This window comes from Castanea sativa, chromosome 3 (assembly GCF_040712315.1).
Source record: "Castanea sativa cultivar Marrone di Chiusa Pesio chromosome 3, ASM4071231v1".
Taxonomy (NCBI): Eukaryota; Viridiplantae; Streptophyta; class Magnoliopsida; order Fagales; family Fagaceae; genus Castanea; species Castanea sativa.
In genome coordinates, this window is record NC_134015.1 from 19,526,924 (window position 1) to 19,540,769 (window position 13,846).

At 32.0% G+C, this 13,846-nt stretch overlaps 1 long non-coding RNA gene across 13 annotated transcripts; it reads left to right on the forward strand.

The window, feature by feature from the left end:
• The first annotated feature begins 7,146 nt into the window (after positions 1-7,146).
• Positions 7,147-12,158, forward strand: LOC142627378 (uncharacterized). Of its 13 annotated transcripts, XR_012842830.1 has the most exons (7): positions 7,155-7,516; positions 8,878-8,946; positions 9,044-9,169; positions 9,647-9,777; positions 10,377-11,158; positions 11,335-11,788; positions 11,870-12,158. It is a non-coding gene; the product is annotated as an uncharacterized LOC142627378 (long non-coding RNA). The 13 variants fall into 13 exon arrangements; XR_012842820.1 differs by having other exon boundaries at positions 10,377-11,788; XR_012842828.1 differs by having other exon boundaries at positions 9,703-9,777; positions 10,377-11,788.
• The last annotated feature ends 1,688 nt before the right edge of the window (positions 12,159-13,846 follow it).

The following is a 13,846-nucleotide window of genomic DNA, read 5'->3' on the forward strand; positions in this document are numbered from 1 at the left end:
CAATTACATAGAAAATATGACTCTAACACTAGCTATGCTTTATAATATTGAATGTTGGGATGTTCAAAAGCAACATGTTCATAAATTGAGGGTCTAAAAAATGATGTTCTTAAGATGGATAAGTGGCTAATTATTATTTAAAAAAAAAAAAAGGATAATTGGAAATACAAGTAAAAATAGGATTCAAATAATGAAAAAATTTTCTTATGATGAAAGGATGAGAGTAAATCATGTGTAGAGGAGGGCAATTAATGCTCAAATTAAGAAGAGTAAATTGATTCAAGTCGAGAGAATAAAAAAAAAAATTATTTAAAATAACATTAGTAAAAGTAATAAAAAAATGCAATCTAATTAAATGATTTCATAAAAGAATAGAATGATAGAAAATAATATTTATAGACTAGTTTTTTGAAAATCTATATGGTATCCTAAAATTTCATGACTAAAAATTATTTGGCATTGCTGTCATTGCACCAATTGAGCAAGTAATTAATTTCTAGTTGGAACCATACGTGGCCTTGAAAGTTTAGACCATACGCATCTTCATATCAATAGTCTATGCATTCTCCACATGTTGCATTATCAGCTTCCAATAAAGCCCAAAATTAAAGAACCACCACGGACGTAATTCAATCTTATTACCATCATAAGTATATAAGAATATACCCTATAAATTAATTATTGTCTATGTGAAATTCCTAAACTCTATCATGTCTTTATTTTGCTCGTACCATTTTCCTTCGTTTAATCTGCGCGCGTGCGCGCGCGCGCACACACACACATATATATATATATATACCAGGGGCGGAGCCAGGGGGTCAAGGGGGGGCACCTGCCCCCCCTGGCCCGCCAAAAAGAATCTGAAGTGCTGGTGCCTTATAACAAATTTAAGAAAAAATAGTATAGTATTTTGCTATCTTATAGAGTTTCAGTCCAAAAATATAGAGTTTCAGTCCAAAAATATAGTATTTTTCTTAAAAAGTTCTATATTTTAAGAAGTAATAGTATTGTTCTATTATTTTATTTTAAATTATGTAGGTCTTATTACATTAAAATATCACTAAAATATGTGTGTATTATTTTTTTTATATCAAGTAAATAATATACATATACATGTCCTAATGAATGTTTATGTATATAAATTTTGCCCCCCCTGAAGTCAAATCCTGGCTTCGCCACTGATATATACACACACACTATCAAACCATCTCAACAACAAAGAAGAAAAATAAAATAACTTGACACGTAAGTAAAGGATTTACTACTATGCAAAACACATATTTCTACATAAATTAATTGCAAAACACATATTTCCTTTGTTTGCTCTTTTTTTATTATTATTTATTTTTATTGTCCTAATTAATCGTATAGCATTTGGTCAAGCCATCCATCATATTCAAAATCTTGACTTGGGTGTGCAATGCAAGATCTTCGGTTTTACTTTGCTTAAAAAGATACCAACAAAGGTGTCCTTGAAACTCTTTTGAGGGTTGAATCCATTCTATGCATAACCCCGCTCTTTACCGACACTGGATCTGGCCCCAAAAGTAAACTAAAGCATGCATTAGACTAGAAAACCCTCGTCCCCACCAGCACTACCATCATCATCAACAATTGGGAATTCTATGCATATCTTTGAACTTTACTACAAGAAAACACATCCACTTCGCTTTGGTTCAAAAAGGTGTATATATAGGACAGACCGTCTTACTTTGACAATACCAAGGTGTACATCTTTAACTTCTCTTTCTGGTCACTTTTTGGTCTCACAATTCAAAAGATGATTTTGCTCTTTTTATTTTTACTTTTTTGGTCGTATTAATAGATGCTATTAACCACTGCTCTTTCTTGATGCAGTGGTTACTCTACGAGTATAAATGTTTGTGAGGTGTGAGGGACAAGGGTCGAGGTTCAAGTCTCTAGGAGGAAATTTCACACACATATAAACTTAAATTAGGCTAAAGTATAAATTCTATCTTGTATAAATAATAATAATAAAAAAAGATGCTCTTAAAGCATTTATTTATATACCACTTTCATAAATATAAAAAGTTGTCATAAATTTTTTTCTTTCATAAATTTTTTTTAAAAAAATATTTCCTTTGCTCTTAAGGGCCCGTTTAGTACATGTGTTTAAAAACTAAAACTTATTATTTGAAAACATTTGTAAAAATACGTGTGAGTGAAAAGTGTATAAAAATACATAAAATGTTATTTAAAAACTAAAAATTTCCAACTTTTTTTTTCTTTTTTTTTTCCCTCTCTCTTCATTCTTTTTGCATTGACTCCATAAAGTGTAGGGTCAAAAGTTCAATTCCCGATTAAATTATTAAATTAAGCAGTGTTCTCTCTGTTTGATTGATAGTAAGTAATTTTGCCCTACACTCAAAAAGTACAGTCAATTTCAAACTTTTAACAGAAAATTCAAATGTCTTGAAATGCATGGCCTATCCAATTATATTTCAATTAATTAAACTTGTAATGTCAATAGTACTCTTCAAGTCAAAAATTCATAAATTTAAAAGGACGGAAAAAGCTAACATATAATTCCTATACCAAAATATATAATTATGAAATAAGCAAAATAACTCACATATCAAGAAAAATAATTCATATATCACTATATGAAATTAACAATAAGAAAAAGCAAACACACTGTCAATCAAATTATAATAATTGAAGCAGATTCCTTGTATCCTTGAAATCCTCTGTTAGGCAATGGCAGCTTCAAGATTTTTTTTAGGAGGTCAATATATAGTGTTGTAATTTTTGTGTACTAAAAATGGTAATTTCTTGCTAAAGAAGAAGAAAAATGTAAGGAAAAACAATTTTATTTTGCGACCAATCGCATAGTAAGCCATAGCCTAGAGAGAATGTTTATTTATTTATAAAAGCGAAGCAGCAATTTTAAGAGTAGAGTTACTGACAGAGCACTTTCACAACAAAATTTAGGTGGTAAGTTGTTAAAGATATGTAAAAAAAGTGATGTTATTTGTAGGTCTAGATAAAAACCAATTAAAACTTGCGTTGTAAAATTATTGTGAAAATAGCATTAAATGATCATATTAAATCTTATTTCAACTGGGATTAAACAAAATTTAGGGCTAGGGGGTTCAAAATTTTAATTTAGGGTTTAAAACAAAACAAAAATATTTTATATGTAATTTTTGTTTTTTCGCTAGGTTAGGGGGTTCATTTGAACCCCTTGACTGGCTGTAGAACCGCCCTGCTATTAGGATTGAATGTTGAGCACTAATATATATATATATATATATATATATATATATATATATATATATATATATATATATATAAAATTAGTTGGAAAAAGTTAGTTTAGAGGGATATATACTCTAAAAAACTCCTCATATATCTTTTTATTATATGTAAATTTTGAAAATCTAACCGTTAGATTACATATTTTTGTTATATCCTCCATTCATATGCTTACAAAATTTCAAGAAGACAAAAAATTAGTAGCTATTTTATCAATTAAATATTTAAATTTTAAGTTTTTGTGGTCTAAAATTATGCATAAAAAATAAGTTTATTTATCGAATAGTAAATAACATCCGATGTGAACAAAATTTGACATGCATGTTTAGAACATAAACAACATGCAACCAGCTATTAGCCCTATGTCATCTCCTTAGTGGGCATGGGTGGTATTGGCAAATCAACTCTTGTCCAACTAGTCTATAATCATCATTAAGTGAAGGCCATTTTGACAAAAAGAATTTGGGTTTGTGTTTCTAAACCTTTTGATCAATGTACTGTTGCCAAAGCAATCATTCAAGCATTTGGAGTTGCTGATCCTAACATTACTGAATTGCAAAGTTTATTGGAAAAAAGTTGTGAATTGATTGGGGGAAAGAAATTCTATATAATCTTGGATGATGTGAGTACTGAAGATGACAAAAATTGGGTGCCAATCAAAGAAGCATTCAACTATGGTTCCTAAGGTAGTAGAATTTTAGCCACCACACATAATAAAAGAGTTGCTGATAAGATAGGAAGTGTAGAGATCATCAATTTGGAAGTTTTGTCTAAGGAAGATTGTTGGTTAATGTTTAGGAAAATAACTCTTTTTTTTTATAAGGATCCTACTCTATGTGAACAACTAGAAGACCTTGGCTGGAAAATAGTAGAGAAATGCAAAGGCTTGCCACTTGCTACAAAGACTCTAGGAAGTCTAATGCACTTCAAGAATAGTAAAGAAAAATGGAAGAGTATTTTGGATAGCAACTTGTGGGAATTAGAAGATGATGAAATAAAAAGTCTTTTTGCACCTTTGTTATTGAGTTATTGTGATTTTCTCTCACAATTAAAATGGTGTCTCTCATATTGTGCTATCTTTCCAAAAGATTGTCTTTTTTAGGAATGAGTTGGTATTTATGTGGATGGCACAATGATATATCATGTCAAACACAAATATGGAGACGGAAATTATGGCACAAGATTACTTTGAAAAGTTAGTCATACACTGTCTCTTCCAAGATTTTGAGAAAGATGAGGATGATGACAAGATAAAAAATTGCAAAATGCATGACATGGTGCATGACTTGCACAATTAATGTAAAAAAATGAATGCTTCGCAATCAATTCTGACGTAGAGTTGTCATTAGATTATAAATATGCCTGCCACTTGCATTTAGAAATTTATGAAGAAACCCAATTTGTTGAGTCCATTTATTGTGCTAAAAATCTATGCACTCTCATTTTTATTATAACTAACTAAGTTATTCCAGCATTTTAGATATTTACAAACATTAACTTTGAATTGTGTATATGGTGATATGTTAATAGAACTTCCAAATATAGTGGAAAATTTCATACATTTGAGGTATCTAAATTTACTCAACTATCGTGGTGAATGATTGTCTGAAGAATGATTTGTAATTTATGCAATTTACAAATTTTGAACATTTTAATTCATAGTGGCAATTTCTCAAAATTGCCTCAAGGGATGGGTAAACTGATTAACCTAAGACATTTTACTTTGGATTCTGAAGACTTTATGTCAAATGTAAAGTTTCCAAGAGGATTTGGGAGATTTACGTCTCTTAGAACATTAAATTATTTCAACGTAAGTGGAAATGATGATAATGAAAGATATTGAAAGCTCAATAGTAAAACTACTATAGCCTGTTTAAACCTCCAATTTTAAAATTATGGCTTAATTGTTTTTAATCTACTTAACTGAGTGTGAAATAAGAGTAAACAAAGCACAATTAACCGGGACTACTTCCTAGTGCATAGGTATACATAATTAACAGTTAAATGTAAAACACAAGAAGTAAGGGAAAAGAGATGCAAACACAAGATAATATGAAAATGTATTATCGAAAAGGAAAACTGAATTACTCGGCGTGAAAACCTCTTCACGGCCATCCAAGCCAAATCAATCCACTAGTGAATAAGTTGGAGTACAATGATTGCAATATAGACCCTCCAAGCCTAGACTACCCTCTGTACTTAGACCATCCAAGTCCTAGCTATCAACGGGTTTCACCAAGCCTTGTCTTCACTAGCTTTTCAAATTTCACAATTAGCTCCAATTGCATCCACCAAAGAATGGCTTCATCCAATGCTTCCCATGAGCCCCAAAACAACTCACAACACTCAGAATGGATGAGGTATATGTTTGGACTAAGAACCTCTAACAGGATATGTAATTAGAGAGGTAGGAGTAGAGGAAAAGTAAGAGAAATGTGTAGAGGATTGTGGGTGTATAATTTCTAACTCTCAAATGGATTTCTAGGGGTTTCTCTTTGAAATTCTCTTTACAATTTCGTGAGTAATGTGAGTTTATATAGTGTGAGCAAAGAAATGAGGAAAAACACAAAAAACAGGCTGACAGTGCATCGTACGAGTCAGATCGCAAGTTGGCCAAGTTGCGAACCACTCACGAGATGCCATCAAGCACTTAAACTCTTCAACTTCGATTTCTCGAATCATTACAAATAGAGAACGGGAAGTATTTGAAAAAGATAAGTGATGAATTTTTGGGAATAGAAGAATCCGAAATGAAGAAGAAAGACAATAGAATAATAATAGCATTCCTAAATTTAAAATCTCTCATATTTGGAAATTTGATTGTGTGGGAAGAATGGATTGGAGAAGGAGATTGTAATATTATTATAATGCCACATCTTTAAGAGTTAAGCACAGTGACAGACCTATCTTTGATCACTGTCTTCTTTGATCTGATCTTTTCACCTTCCCCTTTTTGATCTCTCTCTCTCTCTCTCTCTCTCTCTCTCTCTCTGTGATTATTGTGTATGCTTTGATGAGTTCTCTAAATTTCTCTCTATTTTATTACTGTAGTATTTTTTTTAAGTTGTTGCAGGCTTACCACCGCACACCCTTAGTGCGATGGTCACTCTACAGATATAAATGTATGTGGAGTGTGAGAGGTAAGGGTCGGGTTCAAGTTTCCAGGAGAGAGTTTTACACACATTTACACTTAGATTAGGCTAGAGTCGAAATTCTATCTTGTATAAAAAAAAAAAAAAAAAAAAAAAAATTGTTGCAGGCTTTGTGACGTTTAGATTTGTCTTTATCTGTATATGTGATAAGCACTTAAAAAGGAAAATAAAATGATGCAAAAAAGTTTATTTGTGGCTATTACTAATTGATGGAAAACGTTTCTAAAAAAAAAAAAACCCGATGAAAGAAATTTGTGGCTATTACTAATTGATGGAAAACGTTTCTAAAAAAAAAAAAAAAAACCCCCCGATGAAAGAAATTTATTATGTATAACTTGCCCCTTATCATTTTTTTGAAAGAAAAGATAGACTTACCCCTTATCATTTGATTGCTTGAGAGCTATCGTCATTATCATTTGATTTTTAGATATGCAACTTCTGAAATATCTCTTCTCTTATGCTATTAATTAGCCAATATTTTAGCAGATATATTAATTTAGTAGTTGATATGGGTTTAAACTTTGAACTGTAGTTATTAATATATAGCATTATGAAAGGTTGGGTATAGAATAATATGAAAAGAATAAAGCCAAATTTTTATGTATTTATAATGTTAAATACATAATTATAATAGTTATGATGTCATCGGTTCAACTAAAAAGCCAAAAACTACTCATTTTCGATTCGTTGTTCAATCCAGTTTTTAAAACTATAATAAATTCCTATAACTACTATGACTTTAATTTTATTTGTAGATTAGGGAAAGTATAGTTTTTTTCAAAAATGAAAAATAAAAAATGAAAAACCAATATTGATATTGTCACCTTGCCTTCTCTGGCATTGATATCCCAATTTCTAAAATTATCAAACAAAATACTGTGGCCTGCCCCCCCAAGTTCGAGTCTGGTTCCGTCCCTGGTTGAGCATTAACGCTTGCCTAAAGTTAAAGTTGCTGCCAAACTTCTTAGTTCTTTCGTACGACTCCGTTCCAGAATTTGAACATCACACTGTGTCCAATTCTCAAGGAACGTTGCCAAAGACAAAGAGAGACAGGATAGGACTGGTCCAAGATTTTCCACATCCCAGAGGTAACTTCTTTTGCTTTTTCTTCTCCTTTGGATTCTTCTTTTACTTTGCAAAAACTTAAAGAAAAAACGTTGTTGATGAATTTATCTGGCTCTTAGTAATATGAATTAGCGGTTTATATTGTATATTGTTGTACGTATACACGTAACTAGTACGCATAGGATGTTGTTGCTTAACTGCTTCATTAGTTCAATAAATATCCTTAAAAATCTCATTCATTTGCATATGTGTAGAGAGAAAACAACTCCAACTCCAAACAATGTCTACCTACGTCTTTCTGATTCATTTACAGTTTCCTGTTTATATGGGAATTGCTCATTTTATTGATTTTTAAGGCTATGGATATAAGACTAATCTCAAATAACTCATATGGTTTTCTTTTGGTAGAAAGATAAGGAAGAAAAATGGTTCCTGTGATCTGTGTTTCTGGGTTCATGAATTTTAGCTTCAAGTTGAGATTTTTGGATGATGATGGTTAAAGATGGTTTTTGTCAGTATGTCTGTTGGCAAAGTTCATTCTTGGCTTGATTCAGTGTTGCAAGTCTAATCTAGTCCTTGGGCATCTTCTTTTATTTTACTAAATATATCAATTAAATATTCTAATTGATTGCGAAGCAATCCCACAGATTAAACATTTTAATTAGATTCTCAGTAATTTGAATTAGGCAATTTAAATTTACCACGGTGACAAGAGCAATTTTTGAAAAATTATAACATAAAACGGCCGGTACAGCACGGATACGACATGATATGGCTCTTTAAATGAAGTGTCCGTGCTTTCTAGTAAATAACAACTTCTGATTACACTTCATTTAAAAGATTTTAACATTTGTCCTGACAATTATAAAATCAATGACCTTTTTATATAGAAATAACTACAAATGGGTCCTTCTGAGTAAATTCTTAAAGTCTTTAATGCTTTAATAGGATATCTTAATCTCCATAAATTTGTTGAGTGACTCTATAAACTGATTGAGGTTCTGGCCACATTGATCAGACTTCAACAAAGAGAAACCTAATGTTTTGAAACATGTACTTCCATAATTGTTAATTCTCAGCTCGTTTAAATTTTGAAGCAGTACTACTGTCTTGTGACCTTTGGAATACCAATTTATGTTTTCCACTGGTAAACCTCAAGCTCTAGTTATTGGCCCACTATCCATGGATTTGAGTCTAGACTCTAGAACAGTTTAAAAGATTCATTATGATTTGCATAGAATTGATAATCAAGATAGTGGCATGATTATTTCCATGATGTTAGTTAATTTCCTCTGCTGGTGAAAGACACATTTGGAAGTGCTGATGTGGTGCCATTTGTTTAATATTATTTACTGATCCTATGCAATGCATATTGAGGATGCAGCTTTCTGGTCCCCTAATGAGTGTCACTGGTTGAAAGTTGTTGGTCTCTTCATTCACAGTCATTGTCATTGTGAGTTTATTTACAAGTAATCAATTTCAAGCAAAATATTATTATATTGATTTATAGTTTTTTTTGGGTATAAAAGACAAGAAATTCCCCCTTTCAGGATTCATAAATTTAGATTCAAGGTCAGATTTTTGGATGATGATGATGAAAATTTATTTGCGTTTGTGTGTGTCAGCAAAGTTCAGAATCAGCTTGATTCGGCGTTGCAATTCTGATCCAGTCATGGGTAACACCTTCATCATGTTCTTTTATTTCACCAAAATTTCAATTAATGATCCTACTCAACTCTCAAAAATTCACTCAAAAAGATAATAATCACAACTTTGGTTGTTTAATTTAATAGATTTTGACCAAACTCACTAAGACACTGACACGAATGGTTCAATCTTGTATGCCCTCTATATGCAACTTTACCAGAATGAGTGAATGTGTTGAAGATTCTCTATTTGAAAAGAAAAGAAAAGAATAATACCTGAATGAATGTTACTCAAATTTTAACTTGACATGTTGGCTTCTTTTTTAGTCAATCTAAGTTGGCATCACATGAAAAGAAATCTATGTAACGCTAGTCTTAAGAAGAAAGAGAGGGACCCTCAAGGCTTTAAAATGCTTTTGTTAATTATTAAGTACGAAAGTTATAGGGTTAGGCAATAGCTATTTATCAAGTTATAAAGCAATATCATATGCTTGTTTCTTGTTTTAGAGTCTGAAGTATTTCTTTACATGAAAAAGTCTGAAGTACAAGAGGCCCATTACCAGCAGGAAAGAAGGAGAAACTACATATATGATATACCTTGGCTTTGTTAGTTGGATCATTTACTCCTCTACTGTGAGGTATATCTCGATATTTTCTTCTTAATCATCTGTCTATTTAACCTTATCATTTGTCCATCCTTGATAATCTCATGTTAAGTAATTAATTCTTTTTGGCCTCATTTGAACCAAACATCTGATTCTAATATCTAGGTATGTACATTTTGTGATGATCAAATTTTCACACATGGATGCACATTTGAGAAAGGGCCACAGAAGCAACCTAGGAATGTTTTGGTCTCATTCAATCAGAACATCATGCAAAATCTTCTTTCCTCATTAGGTTTGACTCAATCTTAGCATCAGGCAAAAGGAAACCCCATTACTTAAAAAATTAGGGTGCAAAAGACCCGTTATTGCTTATAATTTAGACATTTGAAACCTGTGTTGAACAGTATTCTTCTCTGTAGGAAATTTGGAGTACCTTCAAAAGCTTTTGCGGCTAGTCCTCCTAAAATCATTGACAATGCCATAGCTAGCTTATCCCCTAGTGTAATCTATGTTTAATTCTCAAAACAATCTTATTCTGTTTGTCATTCTTGTTTTCAGATCTTAGACAAAGTCCTCTAGATGTTACAATTAGCATTTGACCAACAGATTAACATATATCTTGTGGGCAGATTATTTCTGACAGATGAGGAAGATAAGATCAATCTCAAAGAGGAAACCCCTTCTGGGACGTCAAGGATTCGGTTGAGGAAGGAAATGAACATGATCTTGACACCACCATTCACAAAGGAAATTGAGGAAGATGATGTCTCCCAAATTTATTGTATGGTATATTTTTCCTTTAACTTCCATTTTGTTTGTTTGACAGTCAAATCCATACTTATTTCTGCTTCTCATTTGAATAGTCTTTGGTAGCTCTGTTTGTTGTAGGAATTAGGATTATATTTTCTGGGTCATTTTTTTGCTCCTCATCTTGCTTATAAGTTAAATAAGTTGCAAGGCATAGTAGTGAAGTTTACTGTGGGACTTAGCATTCTGCTGCTGGACAGTCTGTCCTAATAGTCACCTTTTTTTATTTAAAAAAAAAATCATTCTGACTACTATTTTGATTGCTCATGTAGCTTGTGATGTTCATCCCTTGTTTAATGTATAGACTTTGAAATTCCTCTTAACATATTATAGCTACTTGAAATTAAGGTTAGGCTACTATATACATTCACTTTAGATTATTACATTGATGTCCATTGTGATTAAAAGCATCATAAATCTAATCATTAAAAAAATTATGCCTTCTTTGTGAACTTACTTCTGATGATGCTGGTTACCCTGAATAAGTCCTAAATTCCAGCCACTAGAAAACATTCCTTGCTTTACAATAGACCTCTAAGGACATAGAAAGGATGTTCAGTGAGCACTTGGGGATGCAAGCATGGATTTTGAACTGCCAAGGGAAGTAAGTTTTTCCTTTTTACATACTAATATTGCCAATGACCAAATCTTCTTGAATTTGTCCTTCATTAAATTTGCAGCAATAAACCTGTTGTTGAATTTTTTTATTTCTCGAGCTTTGCTTTTGTATTTTCTGCCCTTTGTCCTGAAGCTACGACCTTGTTTGTTGAACTTATGCAGTCTAAACTTATTGGAGAACCGTAGGTTGTGCTAGTGAAAATCATTAAGCAAGGATGCACCTCATATAGCCATCTCTTACATTCTGGTGCGAGATAGCTAATTGAAAAGGCTCCATATGCAGAATAGCAAAGTTTTATATATCAAAACAACAAAGCTCTCTTTCTCTCTCTGCCCCCCCCCCCCCCCCCTCCCCCCACCCAAAGCATTGTCCTTGTTTACAAAAGGGCCTATATATGAGGCTCTAGTCAACATCCTGAATCTTACATGTCATGGATGTCAAGAAGAAACAATGGCAAGCAATGCGATATGATGAATAGGAAACAACTGGCTTTATGTAAATCTGTAAATTCTTCTTTCCACGTCCTTTTGTTGTTTGAATGTGAATGACTGGTTAATCAAGTTTTTCATTATAGGGAAGTGATTTCAGAAGAACGCAGATTGCTTTTGTTAAGAGGTGAATTTTATTTATATAAGCAATATTTCTTTTAAATTTTGGGTTTCTGATCATTAACAAACCAAAGATAAACTATTGCAGCTGAAAGATGCACTGGAGTCTTAATAATCTTGAATCACTCAGTTTGCTAAAGGTCAAATCAACAATTTGGCTTTAGAAGCAGGTTGTTCATGTATTAAAATGTTCGCTTGTGCACTTTTGTGTGGAACAGTAATCAAATAATCAAAAAGCCTATGCCTTGAAGTTGATTTGTATTTGTGATATGATCCTTTTGACATCTTAGGAGTTCGTACAGAGATACAATTGCATTGTAGAGCTTGTGGAGTAGTGTATTGAGAATTTTGTATTCACCAGTTACCCTTTTTTTTCATTAGCAGTAGTAACTCTTTTTTCATTATGCGTTTAGAGATTTGTGGAATGAGAACCAGATTGGTGTTGCACCATTCCCAAGAGATGGTGCCTGTTAAGAAAATGACTTCAATTTTATAAGGTTTCTAGGTAGGTTTATGTGTATCCCGGGAAAATGGAAACAGTAATTTCCACGCTACATTTCCTAGGTCCCTATCCAAAACGTTCCTTAATGTATTGAGCCAATTCCAGCCTACTATCAGATCAAGTAAATTTTGGTCCGCTAAAACACACCCAAATCTAAAGGTTCACAATCATTCCAACAACCTTCGAAATCATAGTCTCTAATTTGTAAAATGAGTTTATTCATATGTAGCCATTAATTTCAGTGAAAGTTTAATGATTTTCCATTAGTAAGCATCAGATTGGGTTCAATTGTCTTTTTCCAGGGTCCCATATCATGGAGGACAAAGAAAAAGGAATTATAAAAAAGTTCACGAACTTGCAGTAAGTGAAGAAATTCATTATTCTTGTAAGTGGGTAGATTAGTGTGAACTGTGAATTGATTAAATCCAACAATCCAATTCACATGACCATCTCACCAATCTTATATAGGATCTTGATCTTGACAACCATGGTGTGAATTCATAATGTACCATGTGAACTTTATTGACAAGAGTGGGTCCTTAAACTTAAGGTAGTGGATTACTATAAATAACGTGGGGCTACCTTTAAAAAAAAAAAAATTGGTCTACAATTATGGTGCTCTTGCCTTTTCCACTAATTGGTGTTGATTTTGCTTTTGAGTAAGGTTAGGGATACCAATTTTTTTTTCTTCATATATATATATATATGTGTGTGTGTGTGTGATTTTACACCCATTTTCAACAAAAAGTAGAATCCTATAATTCTCAGTTCAATATACAATCTAATCCATGTGACCATCTCACCAATCCTGTGTAGAATCTTGATCTTGATCACAATTGGCCCTTAAATTTAAGATAGTGAATTACATTAGATGAGCATGGGGCCACAATTATGACTGACTTTTCCTTTTCCTCTAATTGGTGCTTATTTTGTTGTTGAGTAATTAATGATAGGAATACCAATTTTTTTCATATGATAAGCAACATCATGTTCACAAGGTATCATTGATACCACTTTTACTATTCATTAATTACAATAGGCCACACTAATAATTGTGAATATATTGTGACCCTAGACTTATTATTTTGGTTTTATGACAATTTTTTTTTCTTTTGCTGCTTAAACTAGAGGGTTTTTTTTTTAATTTTTTTTTTTAACTTATTACTTTTCTATTTGCTTGTGTACTTCCTTTTAAATAAGTATTTTTAGCAAGGAAGCTTATCTAAACCTTTCATTAATCAACTATTTATTATTTAGTATATTGTGTTATCAATCAAAATTTTCATTTCCATCTATGGTATGTTAGAAACATTTTCATGTAAAACACTTTTTGATTCAATAGACAATATCCTGAATAATAAGCAAGAACATAAAACAAAGAAGAGTTTAGGAACAATCTCATAGTGCTATAAAATCACACAAAGTGTTTTCCTTAAAGGTTGATTTGTGCTACTTGAAGTAAAACTTGGCGAGACTAGTTCTTTTGGCTGAACAACCCTCTAGGATCAAATTATAGTGTTAACCTTTACCATGGCCACACTTCCACTTATGGATATACAAGAA